An 18891-nucleotide genomic window follows, 5' to 3' on the forward strand; every position below is an offset into this window, starting at 1 on the left:
GTCGGTGAGTCTCCCGTAGGCATCGGCCAGTGCCCACCTTACTCAGCTTAGCCGCCCAGAAGTCCAGTGTTACACATAACAGTTCCCAGTTACAGTTCACCTCTAGATCGGTGCCGGCTGTCCGGAGTCGAGGGGGTCTCTTTCCAGATCAGAGTCCAGTCCAGAAGCCGTTGATTGCTGCGAAGGTCGAGCCTGTTGGTTAGTCGTTTGGCCATCGTTGCGTGGGTGTGTTCGTTCTTTGTGCGGCCGTTGTCGCTGCCCCGCTTGCCTCCATCCGTCGAGCCATTCTCGCGCCACTTCGGGCGTATCAAAGAACCATGTCTTTCCCTCGGCCACAACGCGTAGTTTGGCGGGGAATAACATGGAATATTGCAAGCCCCTGTCCCGCAGTGTTTTCTTGACCTCCGTGAAGGTTTTCCTACGCCTGGCTACCTCCGCCGTGTAGTCCGGAAAGAAGGCCAAAGTAGAGTTCTGGATCCTGATCGGCGGGGAGACCCTTGCCGCCTGCAAGATGGCGTCTCTGTCCCTAAAGTTAAATAGGCGAGCTAGCACAGGTCGAGAAGCTGCACCCAGCTTGGGCGCCCCTCCCGGAACACGATGCGCTCTTTCGACAGAAAAAAAGTTGGACAGACCTTTAGGTTGCAGAGTGTTCTTTATGAGGTCCTCTACGTAGAGATCCATGGCCCCTTTCCCTTCTGATTCCGGCAGGCCAAGAATACGAACGTTATTTCGGCGGGAACGTCCTTCCTGGTCGTCAAGCCTGTCGCGTAAAAGTTTTGTAATTTCTCCACCCGCTCCATCGCCACTTGTAGGTCCGAGGTGTCTTGGATAAGTGATTTTGTCACCACTTCCACCTGCGCCACCCTCTCGGTGATTTTTGAAAAGTCTGCTCTCAGTAGGGTGACTTCAGAGGAGATGGAGCCCACCGTCGTTTTAACCTCCGCAAGAGTTCTCATGATGTCCTCCAGCGTCACTTTTTTGTTTCCCTCCGCGTCAGGTGGTGTCCCTGCGGAGTGTCTGCCGCCTGTTTGCGAGTGTCCTTGTTGGCTGTAGGCAAACTTGTCCAATTTTGCTTGTGTTGCCGAGCTCCTGGTGCCTTTACCCGCCATGGTGTTGGGTCGTAGTCCCCAAGATGGCGGTGGAGCCGAGCCGTTCCGGGGTGAATGCCAGGCGTCCGCTGTTGTGTGGGTTCTGCAGGCAAGCGAGTGTGTCAGGGTCGCCCTGACAAGAATGGCGCTGTCCGGGTCCGAGTTCCGAGTTCCGGGGGTGCCCGATGTTGGTCACTGGCGCTCTAGGCGGACGGGGTCCCCCTCCAGAATGGCGCTGGTCCGGGTTCCAAGCCGTCGATCGCCTCCTGGAAGTGCGCTCAGGTTCTTTCCCCACCTCCTTGAGTGTCCGGAGCGGTCGCGGGTCAGGCCGTTGCGTGCAGGCGTTGGTCGAGTTAGTCCCTCCAAGTCTTGTGCTAGCCGACCGGTGAGGCCGGGTGTCGACACTGCGCCACGCCCAGGCGAGTTACACCGCTTCCGGCGAGGTCGGATAATCTAGGTCGGGGATCTCCCCTCGCTATAGGCCTTTCTACGCACTCGATGGAAAGTGCCGTTCTCGACCACCGATTTTCACCAGGATTGGACCTAGAGGTGCAGTTTCGGTTCCAGAGTCGGTGCCGCCGCTTCGGGTAGGCTTTGTGACGGATCAAGGTGTCGGATTCGTCAGAAGGCCGTTATGCCTCGGGGAGCTCCCAATTCACGCTGCCGCCATGCTCGGCCGCTAGCCACGCCCCCTTAAGGTCACAGAAATGTATACGCATCACGCGTATTACGAGCGGGTTATGTGCATGGGCATATCCAGTCTGTGATTCAAAGGATTATTTGTACATCAAATTCATTATAAACAATTGTTTGGATTTGCTGTTAAGGTTACACAATGAATTGTGGTCAAATATTAATATCACATTAATGGATGGTAATTGATTTCGGTTTACACAGTAAATAACACAGCAATTCAATGTTCACACAGTACATTGACATAACAATATGCAAGACAATAATTAATACAAAATTGACATACAATGAATTACACAACAATGTTGAGGGAAAGTTATTCACAATATACCATGTTATGCAATGGGTCATGCAACACTGTCGTGAGAAGGTTATTTGTTACATGTCATAAGGCAATGAGCGTGGCTGATTGGGATACATTATTATAAGATAGACTGCATTATTATGAGATGGACTGTTCAGCCATTGTGGATCGACACCATCTGTCTCAGAACTTCTTCACGGTCATTGAGACCGCAATTGACAGTGTCAAAGGCGTGCATCCAGCGACATTCACGAGTACTCAAGAGTTTGGCATAGTTGCCACCTCAGAGGTTTTTTGTGACCTTTTCTATTATCCACCATTTGAAACTTTCCGGGTGATGGTTAAATTTTAGGAAATGGTCCACCAATGGGGCCCCTTGTACCTTGCACTGTATCTTACTACAATGTTGTAGGATACGAGTCTTGGTTTTTTGGGTGGTTTGGCCAATATACCAGAAGCCACATGGGCACATTATGGCGTAGATGGTTCCCATGGTATTGCAGTTGGTATGGTGTTGCATTGTGTGTGTGTAATTGTTGTAGGTGCATGTTTTTATTTCAGATACCTTTGTGCAAGCCTTACAACTGCCACATTTAAAATGGCCATGTACGGGAGGAATGTTCCATAATGGTCTTTGGCTTTCAATCATTTTTTGATTGAGCATAGAGTGTACTACAAAGTCTTTTACACTTCTACCCTTACGGAAGGCATGCATGGGTGGTTCAGTTATACCTATTTCTTCCGCTACCAGGTGCCAGTGTGCATTGATGGTCTGTTTTATTTCTGTACTACGTGTGTTGAAAGTAGTAACACATATGAGTCTGTTTTCTTTGGAATCAAATCTCTGCTTAGGTTCTAGTAGGGATTCTCTATTACTAAACCATGCCCTTTTGCGAGCTTTCTTGGCCAAACTCCTGGGGTAACCTCGTTCGATAAGTCTTTTAATGAGAATGTCAGATTCCTTGAAATAGTCTGTTTTCTTGGTACAATTACGTCGCAACCTCAGGAACTGACCATATGGTAGGTTATCCCTGAGGTTGCGAGGGTGGTGGCTAGAATGGTAGGGTGTTAAAATATCGATAACAAAAATATAGCTGACATAAATATCGTTGCAAAAATATCGTTTACAAAAATATCGACACCCTATACTTAAACAGGTAAGTACATAAATATCGACTCCAAAATATCGTTGTAATTAATATAGATGTAAAAAATATCGACTTTTAAAAATAATTACAATTACATTAAATAATAAATAAATATAAGTACTATTAACAAAATACATTATTTTACTTTTATTTTTTAACTATTTCAAAAAAATTTACTACACTTTTTAATTATAAACTTAATAAATGTGGACATATAAATTGATTTTACACATTACTTTATATAACAACAATAATACATATATATAATTAAAATACCCCTTTACCCAAAAACCCAAAACTGACCCTGAACCCTAAAAATACCCTTTTACCCAAAAACTGAAAACTGACCCTGAACCCAAAAAATACCCCTTTACCCAAAAACTAAAAACTGACCCTGAACCCTAAAAATACCCCTTTACCCAAAAACTGAAAACTGACCCTGAACCCTAAAAATACCCCTTTACCCAAAAACTGAAAACTGACCCTGAACCCAAAAAATACCCTTTTACCCAAAAACTGAAAACTGACCCTGAACCCAAAAAATACCCCTTTACCCAAAAACTGAAAACTGACCCTGAACCCTAAAAATACCCCTTTACCCAAAAACTGAAAACTGACCCTGAACCCTAAAAATACCCCTTTACCCAAAAACTGAAAACTGACCCTGAACCCTAAAAATACCCCTTTACCCAAAAACTGACAACTGACCCTGAACCCTAAAAATACCCCTTTACCCAAAAACATTTCCACTAAAAAAATCCTGTACACACACCTAAAAATTATAAAAAATTAACATAATTAATTACATAATTATTATTCAATTAACTAATTGAAATTAATTAACTATTATTTATTACACTATTTATATTCATTTAAAACATTAATTAATGTATTATTTCATTATATTTAAATTACTTCCCACCCTACTCCCCTATAAACCCACAACCCGCTACGGAACTATTAATACTAAATTCAACTGAAAATACATTATTAAATAATAATATACTACTAAAAATACTACTTTGACTAAAAATAATCATTAAAAACACTACATTACTTATAATTATTTAAAAAACGATATTATTGTAAACTATGTTTTTGTAAACGATATTTATTACAACTATATTAATGTTAACGATATTACTTACCTGTCTGTCGATGTTCTGGTCAGACGATATTTTTGTCATCGATATTTCTTCCTGTAGATATTTTTGCAGCGATATTTATGTTAGTCGATATTTTTACGACGATATTCCTGCTCTGTACCGGCTAGAATATCTGAGAGGTGTATTCTTTTCAGTGGATTTCCTGAAGAGTGTGGTAAATAATGCTGGGAGCAGGGCAGGGCAGGGAAGGAGCGGTGTGCCCACTCCTGAGCGCCCATGACTGATTTGGTTGACCCTCTGGGGATGCCTAAACCAGTCCTTCACACTCTGCCCTTTCTCTATGCTGGCTGAAAGGCAGCCTACATGGAGAAAGTGGCCTCCCCATAAGCCCCTGGCTGGGCGGCGTTCCCACCAATCACAACGCTGCCATTGCAGAGTTATGATTGGCTATGGGGAGGGAAGGTAGGCTGCCTGCTTCCTGTTCCTGGCAGGAGAGCAGGAGCAGGCACTGTGCAGGACTGGTGCAGAGAAAACGCGGGACCTGTCTAGCAGACAGGTACTTTTTTTCCCATTTTTTTTTACTCCCCTCTCTCCTGATTAATGTCGGCCGCGACTAGTGTGTAATTGTTGTTTTACCTGGCCACTTAAATTTTCACCGGGTGGCATAAAAATACATAGATGCATAAAGGGGAACTGTCTTGTAATGCAGTATATTGCCATAGAGGTATTCTGGTCTCATAAACCATGAAATGGTCAGTGAATATTGTAACCCTATTTTACCCCCAAAAAACAAAGGTTAAAGTGACTTACACTAAGGTGAAAAGTTCAGTGATGACGTAACATTTTAAACTAAAAAAAAAACACTGAAATTCACCAGTTATAGTTATCTCTAGTAACTATAACTTGTGCCCTATTTTTACTTTATTTTATTTTACCGAGTTTTATATAGCCCAAACTTGACCCGATTCAGGTATCAGAGCGCTTTACATAGCACCAGTCGCATTACATGAGGACACATTCATTTTGGTTAGGCACGGGGAGATTAAGTAACTATAATGTGCGCCTTCCATATACAATCTTGTCATTAATGGTGTGATTTAAAATGTCGTAGTAACGTTTTCAATGGTGTAATAGAGCATGTCATGAGTGATGTAATATGTGAGGTAATTAGCTGTGCATAGTGAGGGTATGAGTTATAGTTACCTTACGGTACGAGGGGGTTGTGAGCCCCCCTTTCGGAACAGTTGCTTGTCCCCGGGGACCCCATTCCCTGGGACACTGTTATTCCCTGCTTGGGAGAGTGCAGGCATACCCTGCATGCAGTCTCCCGGTCAGGGAACAGAACTTTAGCGGGAGTAGATAAAAATGCTGCTCCAGCCTGGGCGGGAGCAAAGTGAACTGGTTCCCGCCAGCACCTGGTATTGGCGCTGGCTGGAGAGCTGCTTGGTCCTTGGAGGGCCTCGGGGCTCCCCCATGCAGCTCCCAACACTTTGGTGAAATGTGGGTGACCTGGATGGGCACTGGGGCACCCCCTAAAAAAAAAAAAATGCTGACTCCCACTGGCACCCGGTATTGGCACAGGACCTGGCTATAGGAGGATGTGCGCTGATCACCATGTTGAAGGCAATGCGTGAGGGGGTCTGTTTCAGGGCCAAATGCCGTGCGAGGCAGGCGATTGTCACCCAACCTCATGCCACGCATGGCGATGGACATCTTAGTTTATGTTAAAAAAAACAAACATAGAAATTCACTGAAAAAAACAAAGGTTAAAGTGGCGTTGTAAATCTGAATTGTAATATTTTCACTTGACATTACAAAACCATAGAAATTCAATTAAAAAAAATTAGGTTAAACAGATACTACAGTTAAGTGAAAACGTCAGTTAAAATATACTATTTTAAACTTACAAAAAAAAAATTACATTCACCAGTTATAGGTATTTGAAGTAACTATAACTCGTGCCATAAAGTAAGCTATAACTGGGCCCCCCTCCCGATTTACTGCTTATGACCTCACATATCACATCACTCATGACCTGTTAAATGGTATCATTTAAAATCACTGGTGACGTCTGAAATTACATAATTTATGACAACACTGCATGGGGAGGGCAGGGCGCAAGGTATAGTTACTTCGGTTAACTCTAAATAGTGAATTTCTGCGTTTTTTTGTTTAAAATGTTATTTTTAAACTGACATTTTCACTTAACTAGAATGTCACTTTAACCTTTGTTTTTCTTTGATCGATAGATATCTAGATAGATGTATTGGGTCCGGTGAATGGTACATAGTGCTTAGCCCTTTCAAGCGAGTGGAGATGTGAAACAGACTGCTTATGTTGTGCTCTCCACACACATTTTCTTCATCTTACTTTGACCGCAGAAGCAGCTAAAATTAGTACACAAATTCATTGTCGAGCGGCTGTCAAGCTTTCTACGTTTTACTTCTTAAGACTGCTGCTTCCACCCACTTTCCGTCTCATTTCTGTAGCGCCCTCTGTTTCACTGGAGCACGTGAGATGTGTGTGGTGGGGCTGTATCCGGCCCAAAAAGAACCCCAGAGAACGAGGCGGCCATTTTCCCTGCGCCTGTTTGTTGGGGTTCATTGGCACCCTCTAACCCCCCTCCCCCCGCCCCCCCCCCCTTCAGTCCGGCTAAGCTCGCAGGCCCAATGAGGCAGAAGCTGGGAGTATGGGAGTGTGACCTGGCGCAGTACTTGCTGGGCCCAACCCGGGGAAGCTGCTTCCTCCCCAGAGGAGGGAAGAGGGACGTTTCCTCTCTGTAAAAGCCAGCGGAAGAGTTGTACAGAAAGGAAACGCTTGTATGGATGCTGTCATAGTGAGACACAGCTGGAGAAGAGCTTAGAGCTGTAAGCAGATGGAAATCCGTGTTTTCACGGGCCTTGGTGCAGTGCTTCTCATCTGACAGGGCACTAGCAGCCATGGTGTGGGGTTTCATTTCCTAAACTCGAGCGCACACCTGCCTACTGCTTTACTGTAATAGAAATAACTTGACTTTAATATAGTGCTTACTGACACCATCTTGTGACTTGGCGATGTTGAATGGTTTTAACGTTACCCAAATCAGCAGTCTCCTTGAAGGGTTGAGTCAGCCCAGATGAGATTCGAGCCAGAGACCTACATGCTTGTCAGCTGTTTAAAAAGTGTGGTACCCTCATGGTGAAGGTGTGCTAGGCTGCTGGTTACCTGCATGTTGACGTTGCATACAGTGCTGCTGGTTACCTGCATGTTGACATCGCGTGTGGGGCTGCTGGGTGGCCAGTCTTGACGTTGCATACAGTGCTGCTGGGTACCTGCATGTTGACGTTGCATACATTGCTGCTGGTTACCTGCATGTTGACATCGTGTGTGGGGCTGCTGGGTGGCCAGTGTTGTTGCATGCGCTGCTGCTGGGTATCTGCATGTTGATGTTGCATACAGTGCTGCTGGTTACCTGCATGTTGACATTGCGTGTGGGGCTGCTGGGTGGCCAGTGTTGACGTCATGTCACGTGTGGTGCTGGGGTACCTGTCGCGTGCGGGGATGCTCGGTACCTGCATCTTTATGTCCTGTGCGGGACTGCTGGGTGGCCAGTGTTGATGTTGCATGAGGGGCTGCTGGGTGGCCAGTGTTGATGTTGCATGAGGGGCTGCTGGGTGGCCAGTGTTGATGTTGCATGAGGGGCTGCTGGGTGGCCAGTGTTGATGTTGCATGAGGGGCTGCTGGGTGGCCAGTGTTGATGTTGCATGAGGGGCTGCTGGGTGGCCAGTGTTGATGTTGCATGAGGGGCTGCTGGGTGGCCAGTGTTGATGTTGCATGAGGGGCTGCTGGGTGGCCAGTGTTGATAACAAATTGAGAACATGGTTCCAGTCAGAGCAATGAGATGAAATCTCCTCAAACAAATGTGTTGGAGGTGCATTCAGTAGGTCTCGAAGTGGATCGCAACCTACGAGCTTGAAGAGGAGATACATTGGAGGCTTCAGTCTCAGAGTTTGAGAGCTTCCGTGGATGAGCAGAAGTGCCTCTCCTCCTATGACTTTGAGGCAGAGTTTGCGATGTGGGCTAGAGTTGAGCTCCTCACCCATGAGTGTGTGTGGGCGATTTCACTAGGTGACTTGAGCTGTACTTAACCCACGAGCTTATGCCTGAGGGCAGTGGATGAGGTAGGTAGAGGGCACTTTTACCTGTAAATTTATGGTCGGTTTGGAAAGATGAGCTAGAGTGGAACTTAATGTGAAGGAGTTCCTTAGATGAACTACAGAGCAGCTTCACCTGTGAAATTATGGACCTGTTTCCTCTGTGGCTACAGCAGAACGCCACCTGCTATGTTATGCATGAGTTATTAGGTGAGCTAGAGTTGAAGCTTCAGGTATGAGTTCCCTAGATAATCTAGAGATGATTTGCACCTTTAGAATGTATGCACGAGTTCCTTGAGTGGGGGCCTGCTACCTGTGAGTTAATGGACTGTTCTCTAACCGAACTAATGTGTGAAAAGTAAGTTGGAAAGAGTTCCATACTTGAGTTAATGGAAATAGTGTGAGCTTCACCTGTAAGCTCATAGGTGAGCTGGAGTGGAGTGGTCATTGTGGGTTTATGTACTGGGACACCTCGATCTGTGAGTTTATGGATGTGTTTCCTCTGTGGCTATAGCGGACCGCCACCTTCGAGTTCTCCAGATAACTAGAGTGGAGCTTTACCTGTGCAATTAGGTAGGAGTTCCCTAGTTAAACAAGAGTGGAGTTTTCTTAATGAGTTTATGGACTGGTTCCCTAGATAAGCAAGAGGGGAACTACAACTATGCATGCACGTTCAAGTTCCCTAAATGAGCAGCAATACTGAAGCTATACTTGTGCAGAAGTTCCCTTGATAAGTAAAAGTGGAACTCGGCCTTGAATTTATACAGGAGCTCTCGAGATGAGCTGCAGTGGAACTGGTGAGTTTATGTAGACGTTTTCTACATTATCAAGAGTGGAACTCCGCCTGGACATTTTGCATGAACTTATGAATTTGAGTGGAGCCTCGCTGGGGGTTTATGAACGAGTTCCTACGTTTGTCAGAGTGTGGCTCCCCCAGTTTACGGAAGGGCTCCAAGGGCCACCATGAGTCTGCAGTGATGAAGCTGTGGCCCCTCGGTGTCCATGCAGACGGCTGGTGCCACACTCGGGCCGCTCCCTGTGAGCCGGGCCCGCCGGCCTGCTCCTCGTCCCCAGGCTGCGTGAGCTCCGCTGTGCTCCCCAGCAGCAGCGGCGCATCCGAACAAAGGGCCTTCTAATCTGGTGCAGATAAAGTGGCCTCAACCGACCGGGCAGGGCGCCACATTCCGATGCACAATGAAAGCTTTACCATGGCATTATCCGCCTTAATGCAGGCTGAGCCAGGGCGGCTTTCACGAGCCACTTGGGTCATTAGCAAGGCTGAGAGGAAACCGAGCCTCTGGCCGCGGTCATTAGGCGCAGTAATAACCAGGGGCGCCTCTGTACTCCCCCTAGCCTTTGGTAATCACTGGGCTCGTGCAAAGTGCAAGGAGACGGGAGCCCGCGTCTGCTTCCTGTACCCCCATGAGGGTTGATCTTGGGCGGACCGCTGCATATCCCATAACTTCCTAATTTTAGCAGCAACAGGCAGTGTTTCCATTCAGTGTTGAGAGAACGGACACGTTCTCTTTACCAAAGAAATAATTTAAAGCGAGTCTCTCTCCTGCTGGAGGTTCTCATGTGTGGGATTTATCCCTGCCTTCTGGCCTTTCCAGTCACGAAAAACGTTGTTAAAGGGGGTGTCACGTGCTTTGGGTTGGTGAATTATTGGCCCAACGCAATCTTGTCTCTTCGCGCTTGGACGTCCATTGGATCAAAACAATCACAGCAGTGATGGATGTCTCTCTATTCCCTCCCATCCACCTCATATCTCCGACCCAACCCCTAAACCCTACACAGTCTTCCAGTTTTCTTAGATGTGTAATTCATTACTTTTAGCACCGGTTTTTCCAGCACACGAGCCTAGCATACATGGACCCCAATTCACCAAAATGCAGGAGTTGCAGAAGTGACTACACATGAATTTAAACATTTATAGAGCGCAAAGCTACTCAACAAGTGTCCCAACGCTAAAATGACTTGATCAAACCAGCCGCAACCCCTGATGGCGGGAGACCAGGATTTAAACTGCAGCTAGAAAAGAGGAGAGCTAGCTTAGTTGCGAAATAGCCAGGTTTTAAGCATTTTCCTAAAAAACAGCTAGGTCGGTCACAGTTCTGAGTGTTAGTGGGAGAAGGTTCCAGGCTTGGGCTCCCTGGAACCTAAAAGAACGACCGCCTGATAGGGCGCGGCGTATCCTCGGGACGGATGCCAGGCACAAAGTGGAAGACATCAAGGTTCTAGGCCGCACATAATGCGTAACTCTACTGCTGAGATACCCTGCAACGCTTCCGTGAAGGGCCTTGAAAAAAAGCTTCTGAGCTTTAAAACGGATCCTCTTTTTTTCTGGGAGCCAGTGTAATGCCTCGAGGTGCTGGGAAATATGAATCCTGGGCTTAAGCAAGAGAACCTCTATGGTGGCTGCATTTTGGACCACCTGTAAACGGTTGAGCAGATACTCAGGGAGGCCCAGGTACAGGACATTGACAAATAGTCCAGTCTGGAGGTAACAAATGCCTGGACTACAGTCTTCCGGTGCTCAAGTGATAGAAGGAGGAGAATTTTCCTCAGCATCTGCAGAAGCCCAAAACAAGTGCCTGCTACCCACTAGACTGGAGATCTCATCGAGAGAGTACCGTCCATCATGATGCACAGATTTTTATTTTATTTTTCCTCAAATGACCTCCGTAGCTACTGCCGGCTCTCGACCTGTCCCACCACGGGTGCAAATATCTTTTGGTAGATGCTTAGTCTTAACTGATATGTTCTAAACGGGGAATGCCAGTTTATACTTAGGTTAAGCTGACCCTGAGGTATTAATCATTGTACGATATCCTGGATCCAGATCTAACATATGGGAATCCAGAATCTACAACCTACTCAGGGGGGGTCATCCAGCCAATTCCAGAATAAACCTGTATCAGCACTGTCCCTAGAAGCATTAACCCTCTGGTCTATGGCTCAATAATACTTAACAGAATTCCACCAAGCATTCCAACTGGGAGAGGTTTCCTGTCGCCACAACAGGCAGATCTCCCGCTTTGCCAGAAACATCAGGTAAAACACCAGTTTGTGTTGAGGCCCACACTGAAGTCGTATCCCACCCGTCATAGACAGCACACCAAAAAAGATAAGAATTGGGCTTACCTCGATATCCGCCCCCAGGACCTTAGAGATGGTCTTACCCACATCCAACCAGAATTTGTGTATCTTGGGACAGGACATGAATATATGGACAGATTTTTAACAGAGTTTTGCGCAAGGAAAGGAGGCGACATATCCGCAGGCCACCAGTGTTTCCACTCCTCAGAGGGCGGGGAACCAAAAAAGATGACTTCAGATTTCTCTGGGTTACATTTTAACTGGTTCCTCCTCAGCCACGAAAGCACCTTTGAGAGGCAAGTACTGATCTTCTCCCCCCTCAAAGTCCACCCCCTTGCCGCAGGTGAAAAGGAGCTGCATGTCGTCAGCTTAAGAAATATTTTTTGCACCACACGCCTCTGCCAGTGGTGGCAAGAGGTACATATATAAGTTGAAGAGAGTAGGGCTCGGTATAGAGCCCTGAGGAACTCCAACTTTCAGACTGGGGATGGAGGAGTCCAGACTTCCTGGCTTCTGTCCTCTAGGAAGGAGGAAAACCATTTCAGAGGGGGCTGCCTATTCCACAATCCTGTAGCCTGTCCAGGAGTCTAACGTGAGGAACGGTATCAAAGGCTGCTGACGGGTCTAATAAAATCAGAATGGCTTTACCCCCCTGATCCAGTTTCTCCTTAATATGCCCCGAGACCTCTAGCAGGGCGGCCTCTACTATAGTTGGGTCTGAAACCCGACTGGCTAAAGTGCAAGAGATTATTATTTTCGGCATAGTCTGAGCTTACTGTATTACCATATTTCTCCAAAACCTTGGAGAAAAACGGCAGCAGTGAGATGGGTGTGTAGTTTGCTGACACTGTGGGGTCAGCAGAGGGCTTATTTAGCAGCGGAAGAATTTTAGCATGTTTCCAAATAGCAGGCAATTGGCCGGCAGTTAGAGAAGAAATAAGTACCTTATTTGCCACAGGATTTAATGTTGTGGCCACCGCGGCCAGAAGTTTTGCTGGGCAAGGGTCAACTGGGGACCCTGACTTCAGACTCTTGAGGATATTAAGGGATACTTCAGGTTGTAGCAGGGGACTTCCTCTTGACGGGGGCTTCCACCGCAAGGGCTACATGGTCTGCAGGTTCATGGTCCTCAGGAGACCCCCTAGAGAAGGAATCCTGAATAGTCACTTATTTATTCGTGAAAGAAAATCGCTAGTTGATTAGTCCATTTGGGAGAAAGAGGTAAAATCGTAGCAACAGATGACGGGCGGAGAAAGCGTTCACGATTTTAATGATCTACTTGCCTTTATTGCTGATCAGCTTTATTTTTTCTTTCAGATAGGTTTTTTTGCCATCGTGAACTTTTGTATAATGGGACTTCAAAGTCAGTTTGTACTCCAGTTTATCGTCAGAATGTAAGTTTTTACGCCATTTCCTTTCTTGGCGTTTGCATGCGCTTTTAATCATTCTCAGTAGCTCATTAAACCAGGGTCTCTCCAAGGATTCCCTGAAAACAGAGGAGTGGAGGTTTCCAAGGCCTCCCCTAAAGCAGATGCCACTTGACCTTCACTTTTACTCACACATACATATGCTTATGCAACCACACTCATTCACACATACTCTGCCTACACATGCACACACATATACACTCTCTCTTACATAACCCACTAAAAACTGCAAGCGCGAATACAACATACATTTAAACACATTTTTTTTACTTTCCTCCACTGCCAGGGAAAGTCATATTTCAGCTATTGATACACCAACTTTAATTAAACTAATGGCGAATAAAGTAAAAGTATTCACGATAAGCAGAATACAAAATTGACAAAAAGCGAGGTTAGTGAAGCTCCCACTGACGTCCATATGGACCAGCTGCTTCTGTTCCTGCCACTGTTGATGCTTGGGGTCGCAAAGGCAGTGTCACAAGGGGCATGCTCGGGGTCGAAGCAGCGACCCCTTAATGACATCCATGTTCTTGTACTTGGCTTCAGTAGAAGTCCTCACCTCTCACTGTTTGTCCTAGCTTCCATCGTAGAGGTTTCCTCCTCTCACCTTCTTTATTGTAGCTCCTTTTCCACCCAACACATTTTTTTAAGCTCCAGGAGTTGCATTCCCCACCCTCACACCTTTTTCCAGTCCAGCAATTGTATTCCTCATTCTCGCGTCTCAGTTCCCAGCTTCAGTAGTTCCATTCCCCATCAAGCCTCATTAGGTATACATCTGACGGTGGCAACTCTCCGTAGCTCTAGTAGTTCCATCCCTCACCCAGCTCCACTAGTTATATATCCCAGCCTTGCAACTCTCCCCAGGTCTAGTAGTTCCATTCCTCACCCTCACCCAGCTCCACTATTTACATATCCCAGCCTTTCAACTCTCTCCAGCTCTAGTAGTTCCATTCCTCACCCAGCTCCACTAGTTATCTCTCTGTCTCTCTTGCAACTCTCACCAGCTCTAGTAGTTCCATTTCTCACCCAGCTTCACTAGATATATACTCCATCCTTGTAACTCTCCCTAGCACTAGTAGTTCCATTTCTCACCCTCACCCAGCTCCACTATTTATATCTCTCTTGCAACTCTCCCCAGCTATAGTAGTTCCATTCCTCACCCAGCTCCACTAGGTATATATTCCATCCTTGTAACCCTCCCCAGCTCTAGTAGTTACATTTCTCACCCTCACCCAGCTCCACTAGTTATATATCTCTTTTGCAACTCTCCCCAGCTATAGTAGTTCCATTCCTCACCCAGCTCCACTAGGTATATATTCCATCCTTGTAACTCTTCCCAGGTCTAGTAGTTCCATTTCTCACCCGTACCCAGCTCCACTAGTTATATATCGCAGCTTTGCAACTCTCTCCAGCTCTGGTAGTTCCATTCCATTCCTCACCCTCTCCCCTAGTTATATATCGCTCCCATACAACTTTCCCCAGCTGTAGTAGTTCCATTCCTCACCCAGCTCCTCTAGTTATATATCCCACCCTTAAAACTCTCCCCAGCGTTAGTAGTTCCATTCCTCACCCAGCTCCACTAGTTATATATCCCATCCTCGCAACTCTTACCAGCTCTAGTAGTTAAATTCCTCACCTAGCTCCACTAGGTATTTATCCCTCCCATACAACTCTCCCCAGCTCTAGTAGTCCATTCATCACGGAGCTCTTCTAATTATATATCCCAGCCTTGTAACTCTCCCCAGCTCTAGTAGTTCCATTTGTCACCCATCTCCACTAGTTATACATCCCATCCTCGCAACTCTCCCCAGTGTTAGTAGTTCCATTCCGTACCCTGCTCCACTAGTTATATATCCCATCCTCGCAAATCTCCCCAGTTCTAGTAAATCCATTCCTCGTCCAGTTCCACTAGTTATGTCACTCTCCCCAGCTCTAGTAGTTCCATTCCTCGCCCAGCTCCACTAATTATATATCCCACCCATACAACTCTCCCCAGCTCTAGTAATTCCATTCCTCACCTTGCTCCACTAGTTATATATGCCATCCTCACAACTCTCCCCAGCTCTAGTAGTTCCATTCCTCGTCCTGTTCCACTAGTTATGTCACTCTCCCCAGCTCTAGTAGTTCCATTCCTCACCCAGCTCCACTAATTATATATCCCACCCATACAACTCTTCCCAGCTCTAGTAGTTCCATTCCTCCCCAAGCTCCACTAATTATATATCCCACCCATACAACTCTTCCCAGCTCCAGTAGTTCCTTTTCTCTCTTGCACATCTTTTCCAAGCTCCAGTAGTTCTGTTCCCCATCACACGTCTTTTGCTAGCTGTAGTATTTCCATTCTCGCACCTCTTTCCAAGTACAGTATTTTTATTCCTCACTCATGTCTCACTTCCCACAGCCTGGACTTACATTCCTCGCGCTTACACCTCTTGTCAGTTTGTTACATTCCCCATTTTAAGCACCTCTTTGCCAAAATTCAGTAGTTGTATTCCACATCCTCACAACCGGTCTCAGGGCTTTAGCAGCTCCATTCTGCGTCCATATCTCTTCACAACTCCCATAGTTCAATTACCCGCTATTGTATCCCTTCCCAACTCTAGTAGCTCAATTTCCCTAATCTTTTCACCAGATCCGATTATTCCATTCCCTGCTTTTAGCACCTCATTCACTGTTTCAGTAGTTCCATTTCCTGCCCTCAACCAGCTCCCCTAGTTCTATATTCCACTCTTGTAATTCCCTCCCGAGGCCCGGCAGTTCCATTCCTGCCTTTTGCGCACTCTTCTGAGCTCCAGTAGCTCTTTCCTTCGCCCCATCTCTTTTCCCAGCTCTAGTATTTCTAATCTCCACCCTTGCATCTTCTTTCCCAATTCCAGTGATTTTATTCCACTCTCTTGCAAATCTTAAAGAAGCTCCTGGACCTCCATTCCTCAGTCTGCGTCTGAACGAACTCTTTTGCCTTCCCCGCTTTAGGCACATTTTCTCCCAGATCCAGTAGTTCTATTGCCCACTTGTGTCTCCTCACGGCTCCAGTAATTTCAGTCCCCACATTGACACCTTTTTTCTGCGCTCCAGTAGTTCCATTCCACACCCTGTCAGGCCCCCTAGCCCAGTCCAGTCTTGCACCTACTTTCCTAGTTCCATGCTTCTCCCACCCTAGCCAGGGCCGGACTGGAAGACCAGCTTAGGCCCTGGTAGGAGTTTGAAGGCAGTGTAGGGGGAGGCTAAGGCAGGTATTCGTACATGGCTTGGCCCATGGTACCCCATTCTGCCATGAAAGCAGCCCCCTGTGACCACAAGTTTCATGTAGGGGCATGTGTGAAGAGCGAGATCTTTTCGTGCTCCACGCTCCTCCTTTTAACCACGCTGTTCTTTCTTCGCTTTTACCTGCCACTGCGTCGTTTCTCTTCTTCGGGATAAGAGGCGAGGGGGCAGGTCATCGCTGCCTAGACTCGGGCCCATCTAGTCATGCGCCAGGAATGTGACATTAACCCCTGCACTCGCCGCTTTTTTCCTGCCCCACTGCTGCTCGCAAGCCGGGCACAAGAACAGAAATGCGTGTCTTCGTTCAGAAATCGTCCCGAGCAGCTACTTTAATTGGCACCAGCTGCTGCGCGTTCCTGACGGAGCACGCCATATTTTTCATAATAAGACGCAGGCGGCTGCATCTTCGCCTGCGTGCCCTCGCAGCATCTGTCGCCTTTTATTTTTGCTCCGTTCCAGGCTAGTATGCGAAGACCGCCGCTGAAATGTGCCCGTCTGGCTCTGCGGCTAGAATAGAACATGGCGGCGCGCCGGGCGCTGGAATGGGGCTGCTATGCGCCTGGCAATGTCCGGGTCTCACGTGCCAGGGGCGATCGACAACCCCTGGTGATGGACACCTCGAGCCACTGGGTTAAGCCATGCTTTGGGGGGCACTGACATCCCTTGAGACTCACCACCAGCCCTGGACCTTGGGATTGGTGAAACCTCTAGTGATGGACAGTTGTAGCCACTGCGCTGTATTTACCCCTGTGCGCTAAGTTTGAGAGATAAAAATACACGCCTTTGGCTTGGAAACTAGCCGAGGAATAGGGTGCCCTGCTCTGTACTTGAAATACCTTCAGCAGGCGGTGGAAATGCAGAAAACAAGCCTGAAAGCAGACACCTTGCTATATTTTCACCTCGGCTGACCAACAAGTGCACCCTGCTAAGAATATGGCATCCCTGATTAGCAAAAACTGTTCAGGATTTGGCAACTGGGAACTTTGTGAAGTTGGGAGCGGACTGTCTGGAGCTTTGAGGGCTGCTTCTCTGTTTGTCTGAGAAGTCCCCATGCAGAGATGGGTAGAGAAAAAAGAAAAATGGGGTTGGGGGATGTGATCACTGCTACGAAAATACATTCTAGAAAGTCTCTGAATACTTGGATCTTTCAATTCCAGATCGAAGCAGTGTTGACTCGCCAGTTATGGACAAGATCCTAACCGTGTCATGCCCAGGACGTGGAACCATTCGCCAGCGTTGAGGAGGAGGGAGAGCCAACGAAAGCCAAGGTAGGTTTTCCAGAATTTCGCTGCGTAGAGTACCATCTTGGTGGGAAGAGGTAGAGGGCATCGCCAACGCTATTTGCAGCAGAACGCAGGAGAACCCTTCTCGGCTATTGCTCGGCAGACCTTCTCATGCCCCAATACAGGGTGCAGGACGTTTGACCCGGCCACAAGTTATTTTTGTGTAACATTGAGACTAATTGTTAAGTTGTATTCTCCTGTGAGGTCTGCACATTTTACATATTTTTTTCTAGTTTCAGTGCTTGTGTTGAGTGTCTTGAACATGCAGGGCTGGAGACGGTGAGGTTAGAACCATTACAAATCACATACATGCACCTTAGGGATTCTTGTTGCCTGTAAAGGCCAGAGAACCAGGCTCTGAGGTAACCAGTAGAAAGGTTAGTTACTTATAGATGTGAGTTTTCAGACTACAGAATCTTAAATCGATGGATTTAGACCAGATACTGGGTGAAAGGCTGGTCCAGATTGTTGTAACAACACAACGCTGACATGGCATCCGGTCTGCTGTTGTCTGCAGTTACGTGGTGATCTAGAAAGCTGAAAAGTCTGCCAGTTGCAAGTTAGGGAGTACCTAGATTGATGTCCCTCACTTCAGAGTTACACTATATGTGTGTGTATGTCCATGTCTGTCTGTCTACCCACCTGTCTGTCTATCTTTCTATTGTTCTGTCTCTAGCTCTGTATCTAAGTCTCTATGCTTCTGTATTTCTCTCTCTCTCACTCTCTCCCTGCTCTCTACATCAATATAAATGTGTTTTTGCATATATACATGTACATATGTAGAGCGAAAGAGAGATCTATACACACACATATATGTATTTATAAAATAAGGTAACTGCTGGTCAGCGCTCACTATTCAGTTTGTTTTTACATACTTGCATCACACACCTCTACAATTTGAAATTAAGTGACTGTGGCGAAGATATCACAATTCAGATCGAGCTCTAAAGCCGGCCTTAGCACAGAGGTCAAAGTTTACCCCTCGGGTATTCTGTGTCAGAGTCATTTAAACCACATCTCCTCTTCCTCGTGGACGGTGTCTGCTGGGCTCCAGTTGCAAGGATGGCCCTTATCAGCCATGTCTTTCCGTGCAGCAGTCTTCCCCCATTTCCTGTTTGTCATGCATGCATGCGTACAGGAAGGGAACTAGAGCACGGAGGAAGTAGGTTAAAAATGCAAAGGCCACAGTTCTTGCCACAAGTCCTGGCTACTTTCTTGCCTTAAGTCCTGCATTAGGAAACGTAGTTTTCTTTGATACAAGAGATAGTGTGTGTGTGTGTGTGTGTGCCATAGATATGGGTTCACCATGTCATTCCTGCTTCCTCATGCTAGGTTGGCGAAGATAC

At 46.7% G+C, this 18891-nt stretch overlaps 1 protein-coding gene across 1 annotated transcript in view; it reads left to right on the forward strand.

Moving 5' to 3' along the window:
• The window catches only part of AMOT (angiomotin), a 240953-nt gene that overhangs the window by 50660 nt on the left and 171402 nt on the right, over positions 1-18891 (forward strand). Inside the window, exon 2 of the mRNA XM_086918416.1 lies at positions 17420-17530. The gene's annotated coding sequence lies outside the window, so the exon portion shown is untranslated. The remainder of the gene's footprint in view (positions 1-17419; positions 17531-18891) is intronic.

The sequence above is a fragment of the Lissotriton vulgaris genome, chromosome 4_1 (genome assembly GCF_964263255.1).
Source record: "Lissotriton vulgaris chromosome 4_1, aLisVul1.2, whole genome shotgun sequence".
Classification (NCBI taxonomy): domain Eukaryota; kingdom Metazoa; phylum Chordata; class Amphibia; order Caudata; family Salamandridae; genus Lissotriton; species Lissotriton vulgaris.